Genomic DNA, 18,086 nt, shown 5'->3' with positions numbered 1-18,086 from the left:
ATCCTTATTGCCTACGAGCAAGAATAGGGCTTGGGAGGGAAACTTCTCATCTCTTCACTTCTCTCATATCTACATTTCTCACATACTATCCTAAATGAATAACCCACATGATGATCATTTCTATCGCTTTCACTCTGTATGATCTATTAGAATTAACGTATGGATTAGCCGAAAAATACACTTTCAACAACGTATAGTGTTTCTCTTCGGCCCAGAAAGGCTTAATGAAATACTTCTATCACTGGACCCCATTATACTACCTCTCATAGACTATAACTTTTCTTTTGACGTAAGCGTAGTTATCTTGCTATGAACCAAGAGGTTTTGTACACACAATTAATCCCAATCACTAGACAAAATATATATATTATGGTAAGCACAAAACTACAATTCCAAAGAACAATTCATAGCCTATTTGGTCAGCCAAGATTGAATGCCATTAACTCATCTATTAACCCTTTCATACTACCCATGATACGATATGACCATAGCCTTGATGTTTTCATCTTTGTGTTGTTTTGACACTCTCTTTTGTGTTATTTCTTTGTGTGTGTGAGTGCAAGAGAGAAAGAGTGGGGCTTCTTTGATTGCACTTCCTTCCAAACCCTAGTCTTCATGGCATCTATGGTTTAACTCCTTCATATAGTTTATGTTGAGTTCTCTCACAAACTTTCACAACCATAAGCCCGGTGCTTTCCTGGCAAGACCGCAAATTTCTCGACAGCGTGTACCAATGAGCCTGCTTTTTACCCAATCATGAGCCGCCTCTTCTCTCTCTACCTATCTAATCCTGGTAGTTAACAGCCTCGAAATGGGCATATCCTTTCACATGGTTGACTTTTGAGGACCTCTCAGTTAGCAAAAACCTGCTCAAGGTCTATCTCATCACTCATCAAGTCAAGCATTTATCTTTGAAGCCACCGGTTTTCCTAACTTGCAAACAAACTGGAAGGCTATTTAGCTGTTCCAAAGTGACCAAGCTCTAAATGTAAGCAAAATGACATGAAGGCGGTCCTACAATGGAGGCTCATGCATGGAGGCAGCCCTACAATAAGAGACTTTTGAGGACCTCTTAGTTAGCAAAAACCTGCTCAAGGTCTATCTCATCACTCATCAAGTCAAGCATTTATCTTTGAAGCCACCGGTTTTCTTGACTTGTGTTAACCCTCACGGCACACGGACACCCTATGATCTATAAACGTTGTATTATTTAGAGTCAGGTACTGGGCTTGTCGGACCAATAGGAACAGGGTAAGGGTGATCGCCGATGACAGGCGCACTCTAACTGGAATATTCAAGGAGTTAGTTGGCTAAGTATGGGCGCCCAAGTGTGAATGGGGTGAGCTCATATAAAAGCCACTAAACCTAATTTTTACTCATTCTCTCATTGTGCAATAGAAGCCGCTCTTGCTCCATCTCCACCTTCTCCTTCACCATCTCCTTGTGTGTGTGTGTGTGTGTGTGTGTGTGTGTGTGTGTACGTGTGAGAGTGTGTGTGTGATCGAGCGTTGCGGTGGCACGACGGCGGCGAGGCGGTTGAGCGCGGCGTAGCGGCGTCTCCCTCTTCTTCGCGGCACGGGAATCCTTCATTCGCAACTACGCAGGAAGGTGAGTGACACACCATTCTTCCTTGTGAGCTTGTCTGTTGTATGACTGTGTGCTAGGAGCCTTTGTGGCTCGCACACGGCGCGTAGCAAGTCCCTAGCCTTGACATTTTTGGCGCCGCTGCTAGGGAGCTGTTGCGCGTGAAGCTCCAATGGCGACCTGTAAATTGTATTGAAGCTATTTTTTATGTAGGAAAGGCGCGGCTTAAGTTTGATTATTGTTGTTATGCAAAAACAGTAGAGAAAGACACAATGTTGTTGACTGCATTCAAGTTTTCTGTGTTCTGTTAAGCTCTGTTTTGCTAGTTCTATTAAGCTCAGATTTCAGCTTACACAGTTAGCATTTCTTGCGTTTGTGCATTTTCTGGTTTGCATTGCACAGTTCTGTCAAGTTTCAATTTTCTGCATTTTCTGTGTTTTCTGGTTTGTGCACAGTTAGGTGCACAGTTAGTTAATTAAGCAGGTTAGTAATTAGGTGAACCACTTATTAGCAGGTCAATAGGTAGGTGAGACAGTAAATAGTTAGGTGAGGTCAACGCGCACCAAAACGCGTACCAAATAATATCCAAAAAATAAATTAAAAAAATCGAAAAATAAAAATGTGAGTGAGGGGGAGGTTATAAAAACGGACGGGTTGGTTTGTATAAAAGTGAGATCGGGATCGGGATCATTTGACCCAATCCCAATCCCAATCCCAATCCCAGGCCCAGGCCGAGGCCCAGGCTCAGTTTCATGATATAGGGTAGTCTCACTCTTATATATATAGGCTAGACTCACAAGGAGGGAGTGAGGAATGTGGGATAAGTCCTACACTCTTCTCTCCTTCATTGCACACTAGGACATGCTATTTGGAGCCTAGTTCCCCAGCTAAGAAAAGACTGTTTCGGGCTTTTCTAGAGCAAAATAGAACCAAACGGTGGGCTGTAAAGCACAGCGCGTCCCTCCTAGCGATACGCTCGTTTCGAGCTATCACACGGCCCATTCCATGACACGCTCTAAAAAATCTAGCAAAAAAACAAACAAAAAACACGCAAAAAACTAGTCACAAGGCCTCCTAGAGCAGCTTTTTGACACCTTAGGGTATCAAAAGCACATGCACTTACACTCTGGGTGGGTGCTAGAACACGAGCATATTGAGGGTGCCTTTGTTCATACGGACACCCATTACCCATCCACGATAGGCTCTAGACCCTCAGCGGGGACACAAGGTAGCACCACCCAAGACCCTAAAATAGCCGCTAGTGATTCCTCCTCCGACTCAGAAATCATGGAACCATACCCTGCCCAAAACACTGAGAGAGAAGGCCATGCACCTCCCGAAGCTCCATAGCCTAGTACTAGTATGTTTAGCCATTTCATGGAAACATTAGGTAGAGCTACTCGCTCGGAACCTGATGCAAATGAAGCACACGAAGGGGGTGGGGAAGTGGACTCTCCTTTCACATCGCACGTGGACCCCACACCCCCAAAGAGTGTCCATGTGGATATCCTGCCAACTTCTTACCAAGAAGGCCCTGTTGAGCTGCCTCCTTCAGAAGTTCCCTCTAGAGTACAGTTGGTGACAAGTAAAACCACGGGGAGCAACATTGCTTCTACCTCACAAGAAACCGTTAACACGTCGACTCTAGAAGGATTGCTCATTAATGATCATTGGACATACGCCCTCCACACTGAGGTGTTGACGGATCTACACTCTGGCCATGCCTACCATGTAGGATGGATAGAGATTGTACAATCCACCTCTAGTGCCACGAGCATCGAAGATCAACAAAAAATGATATGTAATGTTATCCATGGCATTATTCAATCAGAAAGGCAAAACTGAGGGGTAAATATACTCTCAACTGGCCCCATGAGATTTCTGGATACGAGCAAGGCTCAACAGCCTACTCTATCACAAATGGAGACTCCTCTAATGAGTCCCATGGACCCATCTTACGTCATTTCACCTGGGGTCTCTATGCAATCTGAGCCTTCGAGCGACAACTTTAGCTTCCCTAACTTGTCTCAACCCTCTATTAAGGAAAACACAGTGCTCACTCCAGGGATAGGCCTGACAGAGAATGTACCGATGACATCTACGATCAGCACAGTGCCACTACCTAGTGTCGTAGTACCTAATATGGGGCCTCGACCGTATGTGCCTCTAGCCCCTTATGCACACATGGCCCCCACACCTCCAATTGTACCACTTGTTTATGCTCCTCGAGTGCCACTCCCTAGCCCTTATCCGAGTGGACCTATGCCCGGTTATGTTCCATATCCTGCATCATCCACACATATGCCAAGACCGGTACACGTCCCTCTCCCACATATGATTCCAAGAGTACCTCCACCGGCCCTGCCTCCTCACATAGGTGACTTGGCAGCGTTTTCTCAAACCATAGGTCGATCTATCGTGGAAAATATGCGTCATGCATCTGATAGAGAGCCTAGAAGTAAGGCAGTACAAATTGCCAAACTCACGCAAAAATTCAATGGGGACGAAGATGCTAGAAAACACATTGAAGTGTTTGAACAAGTATGTGATTCCTTAGGGGAACGCAACGAACTACATAAGTGAAATGCCTTAAGCTTGACATTAAGTGGGAAGGCTAGAGATTGGTATAGAACCCTAAGGGTGGACGAGAAAACAATCTACCCTACCCTTCAAAGTTTGTTTCTAAAGGAGTACATACGAGAAGGTGTGCTTTGGGGTGTAGCATCTCAGCTACAGAAGGCCGAACGTAAGGAAGGAGAGTCAGTAAGGGACTTCATTAGTCGTCTAAAGCACTTAAACTCTCGCTGCCCTGTAAATGAGCGCTTCAACAATAACCAACTGCTTGATCGATTCATTCGAGGGTTGAGGAATGAAGGAATCTATAATGGACTAGTGATTAGAGGTATCACAACCTGGGAAGATGTCACTACCAATGCAATCCAATTAGAGGACAACTTGATGATAGCAGGCATGAGGGTGTCTACTGACACGAGATCCACTAGCTCACAAGCCATTGAGTATGAACCCATGACTGCAAAGCCCATTGCCAATGAGCCAAAGGTATTTGAGACATTCTTGACAGACCTCACCAAGGCAATCCAAGAGTCTCTTAAGGATAATCGACCCCATCAAAATAGTCACATGTATCCAAGAAGGGAGCAACAATGGTGTTCCATTTGCTTAGGTCCACATAGCACTAGTGAGTGCCCTACGTTTAGAGTAAAATTTAATGGAACTTGCAACGCATGTGGTAGGTATGGTCACCAAGCTAAGGATTGTTTAATGATCAAACGTATGATGGCAAATAGACCACCTGTAGCCTGGACGGATGCGCCTCGAGCTCCTGTATTGATGCCTGCTCCACCTGTTGAGCAACTACCGCAACACATGGTCCCTAGATCTCAAAATGTTGTACAAGCTACACCGCTACCACCTCTTGTGCTAGGACCGGAGCCCTCGCATCCAAGAGTCGCCCCTATGAACCAAGTGGGTTACGAGCCATCTAATGCTTATGCAGATGGCTGTGAGGAGGAAATAGACACTAGTATTGCCTACGGACTTGATATATTGGAAAAGTGTCCTATATACTACATGGAAGATTGTTGGGGGCAAGTCAAGTCGGTTTATCAAGCTGCTGCTCTCGCATCCAGAGGTCAAAATATCAACACCCAGGCTAGGAGGCCACCTCTTCAATGCTATGAGTGTGGTGGACCACATCGGGCAGCGGAGTGCCCTATTAGGCTGCAAAAGAATGCTGCACAGATGCAAATGAATCAAGGGAGCACGTCTGCAATGCCAATACTCACATGTAATCGTTGTGGCATAGATCACTTGATTGCCCAATGCCCCTATAACCCAAATGCGCCTAAAATCACACCCCTAAATTTGGTCGAAATTGCTAGTGTGACATCGCCAATACCACCCGTCGCACCCGCTTATGCGATTACACGGTCCATGCTTCAAGGGCCAGGCCATATCCTCGAAGAGAGAGATACCGCGTCAGTTATCCAAGCAAAGAAAAAGAAGACACGAAGGAAGAGGTCGCAGAATACGGGAAATTCAAAGCCAAGTTCCAAAACAAACATAGGAACAGGAGATGACCCCGTGTATATGAATGACCTCGAGGATGATTCAGATTCAATCGAGACAATGGAGACTAGAACCAATACCACAAAGGGAAAGACCGACAAAGAAAACCGTAACATGGAACCAAATGAAAACCGAATAAGAGAAAACCATAAAGGGCCTCTGAAAACACCACAAGTGTTTCCAAATCCAATCCAAGACCCCCAAGATAAACCGCAGGGGAAGGGAAGAATCGTAAAAAGAAGATTGGGACGTACCCAAACCCAGTAGACGAGATTGAGCAGGTGAAACATCTAAGAGGTTTAGTGGAGGAGACTCAAAGGAAACTAGAACCAGAACCCATGCATGTCAAAACTCATGACACAGTGTTTCCCACGCAAGTTCATCCACCCCACATGAACCATAGACCGTTAGCCATATCTAGTATCATCCAAGAAGGGAGTGAGGACGGGACATCAAAAAGTGAACATACACCTTTCTTGTTGGAAAGGATGTTTAAAGAAGGAATACCTGATCCCATTGAGAAATATGAGATTCCATCCTCACCAGTTCCTAGTCAAGGACCTACACCCTGCAAAATGCCAATGAATGTTGCCAAACTAGTGGACTTCATGTCTTCTGAGGTCTGAACCACGATCATAGCAAAGCTGTATGGAGATCCTGAGTTATTCTTTGCACTTAGAGCATTCCTTAACGGAGAGCTACAAACGGGATTAACACAGTTTGCGCAAACAAATAGGCCTGGCTCGATTATGATTGATGAGGAAAATCATGTGCAATCACTTGACTTAGATGGACACGAGTCTGCGATCGAGGTACCCATTAATGAATTAGGGCAGTATTTTGAAGGCGACGAGTCTAATGCGACCCTACCCATCACTACCAAGGGATTAACTATAAAGGGAATTCTTGATGGTGGTGCGGGAGTTAGCATCGTTACAAAAGATTGTTGGGAATCCATGGGAAAACCCCGCCTCAGTGTTACTAACATTGTGGTAAAGATGGCAAATGGTACCATAGCCAAACCTATGGGGATGCTCAAGGATCTTAAGATCAAAGTTCTAGGACACAAGGTACGACATACGTTCATTTTAATGGATTTCTCTAAACACCTTATGTCATATGAAATGATTTTAGGACGACCATTCATGAGGGAAGCACAAATGGTTCATGATTGGTCTAAAAATCATGTCTATTTGCAATTCCAAGACTCTGTCCTTAGAGTGGATTTGGTGACTGGTAAGGTACACCCCTTAGGGAGTAAAACCATTATTGATCATCGCTCTGACACCACAGTTCACTCGGCCCGGGCCCCACTACAATATTGTTACACTTGTAAGAAGGATACAGACATTGGCCAAGATTCTCGTTACATGGATGTGTTACCGGGTATGACGGAATCACACAACGTGGACTGGGTACACCTAGCTGCAACCATAGATACCTGGGGAAATAGAGGAACCACTTGGGTCACACCAGAGGGGGAAGAGGTACCACAAATTGCACCTCTGAACATGATAAGTGCCATACATGCATCTTCTAAGGGCAAGGCAATTGTAGACCAATCTGATAGTGACACCGATAGCTCAATAGAAGACTTTGACCAACACGACTCAGACACGGACTCCCAGAGTGAAACGCATTCTGAATCTCATGAATTAGAGAGTGGAGCAAGTTCAAAGTCAAAACATTCGGAAGGACCGAGCACATCAACCGATGATAGCTCCTCCAAGAGTGAAGAGGACACCAACGAGGACTCCTTTAGTGAGCCAGATCTAAATGCAAATCAAAAGCAAGTCTCAAATAAGAAAAAGAAAAACTTTAAGAGGCGTCGATATCGAGCCAATGTACGTGCTAGGATAAAAAAGAAGAGATCCTCAGCAGAATGGCTCAGTTATATAGGAGCATGTGATGCTCATCGAAAATTGGTAGACGATTGGGGTGAATATCTCCAAAATGTTATGTGGTGTAGCCCACGACCCCATGACATAGCCCAATTAATGATCATAGACAAGCCAAAGTTGAGCCGCACTGCAAGGTGGCGTCAAAACCAAGAGTTAGCTCGATAACACAAGAAAGCAGAAATAGAAGCACAGACCAAAGCACAACCAGAATCCACAGAATTGCATCCTGCACCAGAACATTTCAAATCTTACACCACAGGGGAAGCAAAGGTTGTGTACACAAAAGCCCAAAGAATACCTATCGATGGGAATAATGGAATCTATGATGGTCCGACAATACCGGTGAAGAATCAAAACCTGTTTTTATTGCCCAAGACCTCACAGAAGTTGAAGAGGCGGTCCTTAAAGAGCTTCTCAAGGAATTCAAGGACATATTCGCTTGGACATACCATGATATGAAAGGTGTTCCACCTTCTGTGGTCCAACATACAATCCCTATGATTAGCACTGCGAAGCCCGTACAACAAAGACCCTACCCGATGAATCCTAAGTACGCAAAGATCATTCAAGAAGAACTAGAAAAGCTTATCAAATGTGGGTTCATATATCCTATTGAACACTCTGAATGGGTGTCTCCAATAGTTATCGTGCCAAAAAAGAATGGGAAACTGAGGGTGTGCGTGGACCTCAAAAAAGTTAATGCAGCTACTAGAAGAGACCATTACCCCCTACCATATTCCGAACATGTACTCGAAAGAGTTGCAGGCAAGGAATCTTATAGCTTTCTAGATGGGTACTCAGGCTACAACCAAATCATGATAGCGCTAGAGGACCAAGCTAAAACTGCCTTCATCACAGAATTTGGCGTGTTTGCATTTCGTGTGATGGCTTTTGGCTTAACAAATGCCCCTGCTACATTCCAACGATTAATAAACACTGCTTTTAAAGAATATTTGAGAGAGTTTTGTGAGGCTTTCTTAGACGACCTTTGTGTTTACTCTTCTTGGAAAGAACATCTATCATGTTTGCGGAAGGTGTTTGAAACGTGTAGGTTATATCGTATCTCATTGAACCCGTTAAAATGCCAATTTTGGGTCAAGCATGGAGTTATTTTAGGGCATATAGTATCTAAGAATGGTATCTCAACCGATGAGAGCAAAATTAAAGTGATTCTAGAGTTACCACCACCAACCAATTACAAGGGAGTTCAAAGGTTCATGGGACACGTGGGTTATTATCGACGGTTTATTTTATTTTTCGCTAAGATAGCACGTCCTTTGTACAAGCTTCTCATTGAATTTAAATGGACTGAAGAGTGTGACCAGGCCTATGAACAATTGAAGAAAACACTAGCAAGTGCTCCGATTTTAAGGACACCTAACTGGGATGTCATTTTCCATGTGCATATTAATGCATCAAACTTTGCTATTGGGTGTGTTCTCACTCAACCAGGAGAACATAAATTGGACTATCCCATTAGCTTTGCAAGCCATCAATTGAACGATACTGAAAGGAACTACACCACTACAGAGCGAGAAGGTTTAGCAATGGTTTATGCAGTAAAGAAATTTCGCTACTACCTTCTGGCAAACAAGTTTGTATTTTATGTGGATCATCAAGCGTTGCTGTATCTGATAAACAAGCCATGCTCCACAGGAAGAATCACACGATGGTTGTTAATTCTTCTGGAGTTTGATTTCACGATTGTAGTGAGACCCGGTAAAAGGCACGTCATGGCTGATCATTTGTCTCGCATACCCAATGGTGAAGCCCCTACAGGAGTTGATGATGAATTACCCGATACTTCCCTATTCATAGTTGAGACTATGCCTGAATGGAATGAGAACATTGTTAACTTTTTAGTTAATGGTTTTCCACCCAAGGAACTTCGTAAGGATATCGCTCGAAGGCTAGTAAAAGAATGTGAACCCTATTGTTTGATTGCCGGAACTCTGTATAGACTAGGCAAGGACGATATTCTTAGGCGTTGTGTCCGCGAGGATGAATATTTGTATATCTTGCAAGAAGCACATATGGGCATAGCAGGAGGACATTTTTCAGGAGACCTGACTGCTAGAAAGGTGCTGCAATCAGGCTATTGGTGGCCAACTTTATTTAAGGATGCATCACTTTTTACAAAAGGGAGTGATGAGTGCCAACGTTACAAGACCACATAGCGCAAAGACAGAATGCCCTTACATCCTATTAAAGTAACCCAACCATTTGAAAAATGGGGCTTAGACTTTGTAGGTCCAATTAGTCCCGCAGCTCGCAACACTCAATCTATATATATTCTAGTTGCTACGGACTATGTAACAAAGTGGGCTGAAGCTAAGGCTTCACAAAAAGCTGACGCGAGGACAATAGCTAAGTTTCTTTTTGAGAACATTATCACAAGATTTGGTTGCCCTTTTGAAATTGTTAGTGATAATGGTACCCATTTTATAAATGAGGTAATAAGAGAGCTAATGGACAAGCCGAGAGCACCAACAAGACTCTAATCTCTATTTTAACCAAGACAGTAGAAGCTCATCGCACTGATTGGGATTTGAAGTTGACATCTACTCTATGGGCTTATCGTACTGCTTATAAACTGGCTATTAATTGTACGCCATTCAAAATGGTATATGGCCAAGAAGCGGTTATGCCTTGGGAGTTTGTCATTCCTAGTCTTAGGGTAGCTTTGCAAGAAGGATGGAATGGTAACCCCTTAACCGAGCATTTGTATATCTTAGAAAAACTAGACGAAGAGAGACAATTGGCTGTGCAAAATGCTCTTGTGGAAAAGGATAGGAGAAAGAAGTGGTTTGATCGCCATGTGAAGGACAAGGACATCAAAGTTGGTGATAAAGTCCTTATGTATGGAGTACGTAAAGAGAAGAAAAAGTTGAAATATGCTGGTAAAGGACCATATAGAGTATGTGAAATTACCCCACAAGGCAAGAAGGCCGCCAAAGCACAAACCGACTTAAAGAAGATACAAGCTCAAGCTGAGGCTAAGGAGCGACAACAACGTATAAGACAAAAACGAGAGGCTAACCTTGGAGTCACAAATGCATTCCACGTGGAAATCGAAGAGGATTGGTTGGACTGTGACACACCTCTACGATACCCTATTGAGTTAAATAGTGCCTATGGAAAAGTGCTATATAACGCCTTATTGGACACGGGTGCTAAATATAATCTGCTATCCTATGGGGTGTGGTGTCAGTTAGGGAAGCCACCTCTATCTGAGAGTATTATCCAAGTCAAGGGTGTCAACAAGAAAAAAACTACGGTTTTTGGAATTTGGCACACTTCTGTCAGTTATGACAATGGAATTGTAGCTCAAGACTTTTTGGTCATGCCTACTGGAACTATGGAGGGTAATATAAACCTAGGACGCACGTGGATGATAGCCACCAAATGCACTATTGATTGGGGGACTGGGGGTGGCACAACGCAAAAACCAACTCTTATCCCTACCACTCAAGCCATAGTCCCTGAGATATTGCCTAAGGAAATAAAACCCAAGACATTGCATGTCCAGGAGGTTGAACCATACGTCCCCATAGCCCAACTCTCTAGATCTTCAACTGATGTAGTTGAAAGAAAGCTTGAGACACACAAGAACCATCCTAATATAACAAAGAAAGCATACAAGTGGGTCCCTAAAGCTTCTTTAGTAACCATGGCTGATGCTAAAAAACGGAAGCCTCGTAAGAAACGTCCCACTCGCTCCAAGAAATGTAAGAAAACGTGGCGCTGGATTCCTAAACGACTATTAAAAGCCCAAGGATACTATAAAGGAAATGATCAAATCTGGGTGCCCAAACGTAAATTGTACTCTTACCTGTCACCTGACCCATGTAAACCAAATCCTGTGGCTCCAAAACAAATTGAAAATCGTGGAAAGGAAAAAATCACGGAATGCGACACACCTGCTCCAGAGCTAGTTTGGGTACCAAAGAAAGAATGATTTGTTCCACCTAGCTCGGGAACAGAAAAAGCAAATGAAGCTTCTTGCTCTTCATGTAGTTCCTATACGGAAATAGAAGCTTCGACACAACCTCCACCTACCATTGTACATATCCATACAAGCAAGAAAGAGTTTGCACCTCCCGTTGTAGATTCACCACCTCCAACAGTGTTGCAAATAAAATCATGGGAGAGTACCTTACCACCCTTGCAACTAGATGAAACACATAGGGTGATCGAAAACTATTGGTTAAAGCCTTTACCCATAACAACTTGGAACAATTGGTTTCAAAAGGTGACGACATCATTCCAAAAAGTATGATCTACCCAAGGAAGGGGGGAGTGTTTGCTGACATCCGTCATTCACTTGCTTCCCTCTCAACCTTCCTCCCTGACCACTCCATCTCCAATCTTAGGGAATATATATATAAGGCCTTATACTCACAAAAACAAGATAAAAAAGTAAAAGAGCAAGAGCCATAACACAAAATAATAAAAACAAATTATGCACAAGAACACGACCCTTGTAATATTTGCACTCTAACCATCATCTATTTGCGTGTACGGATATGGCTAGTACGCTAGAGTCATCCACTCCTGCCTTGGGTGAGAGGTACCCTCGTTACTTTTCACAAATGTTTCACATGGTCTTTCTAGTGCTTGCATGTGAATGGGATTTGATAGGTACACTAGCATGTGAGAGGAATTTTGAGAAGTTACAATGGCTGATACGTCTCTTGACCACGTCTGATCCATACTTAGTAGAGAGCGTTTCTCCCATTGCACAAGCCTACCCTTTTGACCAAGATGACTATAGGCATCTAGTGGCCTTCTTAGTAAACATGGGCACCTATGATGAAGAAGAAAATTTACATGACTACACGGATGGCACATATGGTCTCATGGATGATGACTTTGTTTATCTCGATGACGAGGATAGGGGTTTAGCCTTAGGGTTTCCCCCCAACCTCTACAATATCCTATTCCCTTGACTCTTTAGGAGGAGTGCAAATAATTAGGTTATGGTTCCTTATGTTTTTTGTTGTGTTCAATAAGTGTTGGTACCTTTTCCCACTAATGTGCCTCCTGGAGGTATTCCTTTTGTTTCCTAGTGTGTACAGGAGCGTGTTGATGTTGATAGGATTTGGACCTTCATGGAACCTTTCCCTCGTTCACACTTCAAATCAAGTGCGACCATCAACACAAACAGGTGTTTTATGTCCTTTAACATTGCCCTTATCTTTTTGCATCCATGTTTGTCTGCTTTGATTGTGATTGGTAGCATAATATTCAACGCATTTGCTTAGTATCAAACATTTAATTCAATGTAATGTTTTGTCATAATCACTTGTCTAGGTTTAAAAATCAAGCAATTCGACTAAGCTAGTTTGACCAAGCTAGGTATTAGAAATCTTCTCTTAATACCATGGGGAATGCCTTCCTAATACGCAATGGTTACTTAGGTTCTTAATCCGATTTAGGCAGCATTGTGTGAAATGTACTAGGGCTTTCTAGTGGGCTTAACCCTATTGACCTTTAGCTTAAGTATTATAAAGGGAGTTTACTAATGTGATGAGCCTGGGGAGGGTAACAGTGTTATATGACCCCCCAAAGTTACAAAATTAAAATGCTGAAAATGAACAAACAAAAAATCAAAGTGCCACAATGTAAAATTTTAAATAGGAAGAGAAACCCCTACTTAAATTGGTACTTCACTCACATGTATCGCCTATGGTACTAGAGCCCTAGAGGTTCCCAGTGTGGGCGCTTTTCCTTGGAAAGCAAAAAACCCAAGGCATACAAAATAAGCACACACATCAAAATTGAATCAATGTGAAAAGACTTTGGGGGGTCAAAGAAAAGGTAATCAGTCAGGCGATGATTTCATGAGAAATTCCTTTTATCGTAGCTTAACTACAAGGTCTTCTAGGTATAGCCTCTAGTCAGCCCTCGAACATCAAATACTTGGCTCTCGCGATTAAACAACTTAATTGACCAGAGAAAATTGAGAAGTTACTCATGGTATTAATAGTCGAGCTCTAGTGCCTTTTGACCGTTAAATTAGCGACCCCGGACTTGTTTAATTTTTTACCTTTACATCTGTTTATGCATTTGATTATATTGCAATTTAATGTTTATCCTTGATAAATTGTCTAAAATTCTATTACCAATCAATTTGTCTGTCTATTGCATATGAGTTTTAATTGTATATGAGAATGCAATTACTGTGGCAATGGTGTTTGATTTTGCAGTGATTGAAGAAGGCTACGCACATCCATGTCGACTGCTCTTCCATCTCGACGAACGAGCTTCAACTGGATAGTTTTCGAGGACGGAATCTACATCAGGAAGGGGGGCATGTTAACCCTCATGACACACGGACACCCTATGATCTATAAACGTTGTATTATTTAGAGTCAGGTATCGGGCTTGTCGGACCAATAGGAACAGGGTAAGGGTGATCGTCGATGACAGGCGCACTCTAATTGGAATATTCAAGGAGTTAGTTGGCTAAGTATGGGCGCCCAAGTGTGAATGGGGTGAGCTCATATAAAAGCCACTAAACCTAATTTTTACTCATTCTCTCATTGTGCAATAGAAGCCGCTCTTGCTCCATCTCCACCTTCTCCTTCACCATCTCCTTGTGTGTGTGTGTGTGTGTACGTGTGAGAGAGAGTGTGAGAGTGTGTGTGTGTGGTCGAGCGTTGCGGCGGCACGACGGCGGCGAGGCGGTTGAGCGCGGCGTAGCGGCGTCTCCCTCTTCTTCGCGGTGCGGGAATCCTTCATTCGCAACTACGCAAGAAGGTGAGTGACACACCATTCTTCCTTGTGAGCTTGTCTGTTGTATGACTGTGTGCTAGGAGCCTTTGTGGCTCGCACACGGCGCGTAGCAAGTTCCTAGCCTTGACAACTTGCAAACAAACTGGAAGGCTATTTAGCTATTCCAAAGTGACCAAGCTCTAAATGTAAGCAAAATGACATGAAGGCGGTCCTACAATGGAGGCACATGCATGGAGGCAGCCCTACAATAAGAGACCGGAGTCATCATTTATAGGGGGAGGCAAAGGGCTCACATTAGGTATGCAACACCACGGCCAATACCCTCAACTGGCAATGGTCATCCTCCAATGCAATCACATTAGTGATTTGGAAAAATCATTTTTCAAACATACAAAATTGCTTTCCTTTAGATTTCCAAGAGGGAATTTAGAAATTTAGGTTTATTTTGCAGGTTTTTACACTATTTTTCTCTACTTTAGGGTGGAATTTTTCCTTTTCCCCTTGCTGTCAAAAACCGGCATTTTTGAAATTGAAAACGACATGATGTTAAGTTGAGACACATTTTTCCCAAACATTGAATCAAAGACCCGCCTTGCACGACCGTTGCCGTGAGCACTTGTAGCAGCAGACAATGCCACCTGTCCCCTTGCAGAACCCCTTTTTTCTTGCCTTTGTCAGGAGTTCGAGATGTGAAAACTTGGGAAAGCTAAAACGCTTGGATGGTCACATTGGAGCTCTCAACATTGTAGCATCTGCTGACTGGCCTAAAAAAGATGAAGGAAATGTGGAGACGGATGTCTCTCTCTCTCTCTCTCTCTCTCTGACCTGCGACACACACGATGATGTCGTAGAAAATGAAACATGATCTCTCTCTCAGACCTGTGATATGCCGCATCTCTCTCTCTCTCTCTCTCTCTCTCTCTCTCTCTCTCACTCACACACACACACACACACACACACACACATGCACGCTTGCACGTTCAAGGCGTATCAACTTATCTATGCGTGCCATAGCTCGCTGCTCGTTATTTTTCCAAGCTGCAAAGTAGAGACACCCTTTACAAAAACAAACCCTTCAAAATTGAAGGTTGGAGTGAAACTCCATAGCCCTACTAAAGAGTTTAAATAATATAAATATATATATAGTACTAAGTATTGTGACTTTTGTTTACAGAACTCAACTCAGAAGTCAAAACTAAGTCTTTTCATTTTTCTACCATCATAGTAGTAGTACTTGCTATTTACCCTTCACTTTTACTGTTTACATTTCAAACCAAATGACTTCTTATTTACCCTTCACTTTTACATTTCAAACGGAATGTTTCTTAAGGTTCTTGAAATGAAGGAGAGAGTGACACATAGATGCCCTCTCCTTCCTTGAAAATTTTAAGCTCAATTATATACAGTATAGAATAGATGGCAACCATGAGAAACATTAACAAAAACATAACCATCATTAGTTGAATACAATGGTTGTTATGGGAGGCACCCCAAAAACAAGTACCTTAAAGCCGCAAGCATGACCCTCCATGAGTGCCACAACAAGCAGACCTACTGCCATCGAGGAGCCCCCTCCCAAGCAAGACCCAAATCACAAAATCAAGTAGCCTGATACCAACAAGCATGCGACAATGAGGGGCACTACAAGAGGCTATTCATATTAGCGACGCTCACACAGCGACGCTAAAAAAAAAATATTCCCGGCGTCGCTATGAGCGTTGCAAATTTACAAGTAAATTTGCGACGCTTGTAAATTTGCGACGCTCATAGCGACGCCGGCTGGGCTAAAAAAAAAAACAGAGAGCGCCCAAAAACTCAGATCTCAGATCTGAGTTTTTCGGCGCCCTCAAGCAAGGAGCAGGTAACGCTCTCCCTCTCTCTCTCTCTCTCTCTCTCTCTTTCTTCTCCACACACACACACACACACACACACACACACACACACACACACACACACAAGGAGAGGAAGGAGAGCCAGGTATGCTCCTTCCCTCTCCTCACTCTCATGTTCCCTTCCCCTCTTTCTCTCTCCCTCTCTCTCTCTCTCTCACACACACACACACATAGTGTTTTTGAGAGAGAGAGAGAGAGAGAGAGAGAGAGAGAGAGAGAGAGAGAAAGAGTACAAACATAAACAAAAACGCACACACACATACATAAACAAAGAATGCACACACACATTGAGAGAGGAAAAGAGAGAGAGAGAGAGAGCATGCATAAACAAAAAACGCACACATTGAGAGAGGAAAAGAGAGAGAGAACATGCATAAACAAAAAACGCACACATTGAGAGAGGAAAAGAGAGAGAAAGCATGCATAAACAAAAAAACGCACACACATTGAGAGAGAAAGAGAGAGAAACTAATTTAACATCATAGGAAACTAATTAAAATTAAAAGACCTAAAGATCTAGCCGACGAGGAGTTGAACTCAAGACCTATTATTCAAGAGGGAAATGATATAACCAATCTATCATACTTGGCATGGGTGATAGAAAGGTTATACCATTTATCTCTTTTTATTGGCACACACATCCACACACGTGCACACACACAAGAAGAAGAGAGTTATAACGTCGTAGGAAACTATCCTAAAAGACATTAAAGATTAGGTTAGATGTAGACTTACGTTAAATTAGAATTAGGTTTATTTAAGTTAAATTAGATTAGATTTAGGTTTATTTTTAGTTAGATTTACGTTTATTTACGCTAGATTTAGAATTACGTTATATTATATTAGATTTAGGTCTCCATAGACTGCGATGCCTGCATGAAGCGGGTGAAGAAAGCCCTCAATGGAATATAGGGTATTGCTGCCTTCACTCATGGTGGGCTCCGTCGATCCAAAAGTACTGGTGAAATGTCTTCAGAAGATAGGGAAGAAGGTGGATCTTCAAGGCGGCAAGAGTCACTACATCCCCGACAATGACCATCTAGACAACCTCTAGTCATTCAACAACAACTTCAAAGTTAGTAACAAGAGCAAGAACGGTCCAAAAGGCCAATTGCTGTCATCAGATGTGGATGGACATGAGGCAGCGTCACCGCCGGAAGTTAACTCTCACATCTTTAGTGATGAGAATGCCAACTCTTGCCAAGTTATGTGAAAAATTATGTGTTAAATCAGTTTTAAGGTTCTTATAATCCCTGTTAGTTTAGTTCTTTGTTCTTAATTTACGTTAGATTTAGATTTATGTTATATTATTTAGGTTTATCCCCCCCCCCCCCCCACACACACACACACAAGAAGAAGAGAGTTTTAACGTCGTAGGAAACTATCCCAAAAGACGTTAAAGATTATGTTAGATGTAGACTTACGTTAAATTAGATTTAGGTTTATTTTTAGTTAGATTTACGTTTATTTAGATTTACGCTTATTTACGTTAGATCGAGTCCACACAAGAATTACTTACGGTTTAGGGTTTAGAGTTAGACGAACAGTGAAAAGATCTACTGTGAAAAGATGTTAAGATGCTGTGAAGTGCTACAGCTAGAGAAGAGGCAAAGGGGTTTTTTCCACGACATGCAGTATCATGTAGACGTGGGTTTGTAGATTTCTTGTACCCACAAATATAGGTATTGACCAATAAAGACGAGATTATAACCCGGTGGTTCTGATCTTCGTGCACCTCTAGACCGAGGTGTGCGGGGATTGGACATGACTAGAGAATGTGAGGTAGAGAGAGAGAGAGAGAGAGAGAGAGAGAGAGAGAGAGAGAGAGAGAGAGAGAGACGAAGAATGCCAATAGAATATTAAATTTGTTGTCCAGGTTATA

This window comes from Adiantum capillus-veneris, chromosome 21 (assembly GCF_014529385.1).
Source record: "Adiantum capillus-veneris isolate H3 chromosome 21, ASM1452938v2, whole genome shotgun sequence".
Taxonomy (NCBI): Eukaryota; Viridiplantae; Streptophyta; class Polypodiopsida; order Polypodiales; family Pteridaceae; genus Adiantum; species Adiantum capillus-veneris.
Note: the sequence above shows the minus strand (reverse complement) of the source record.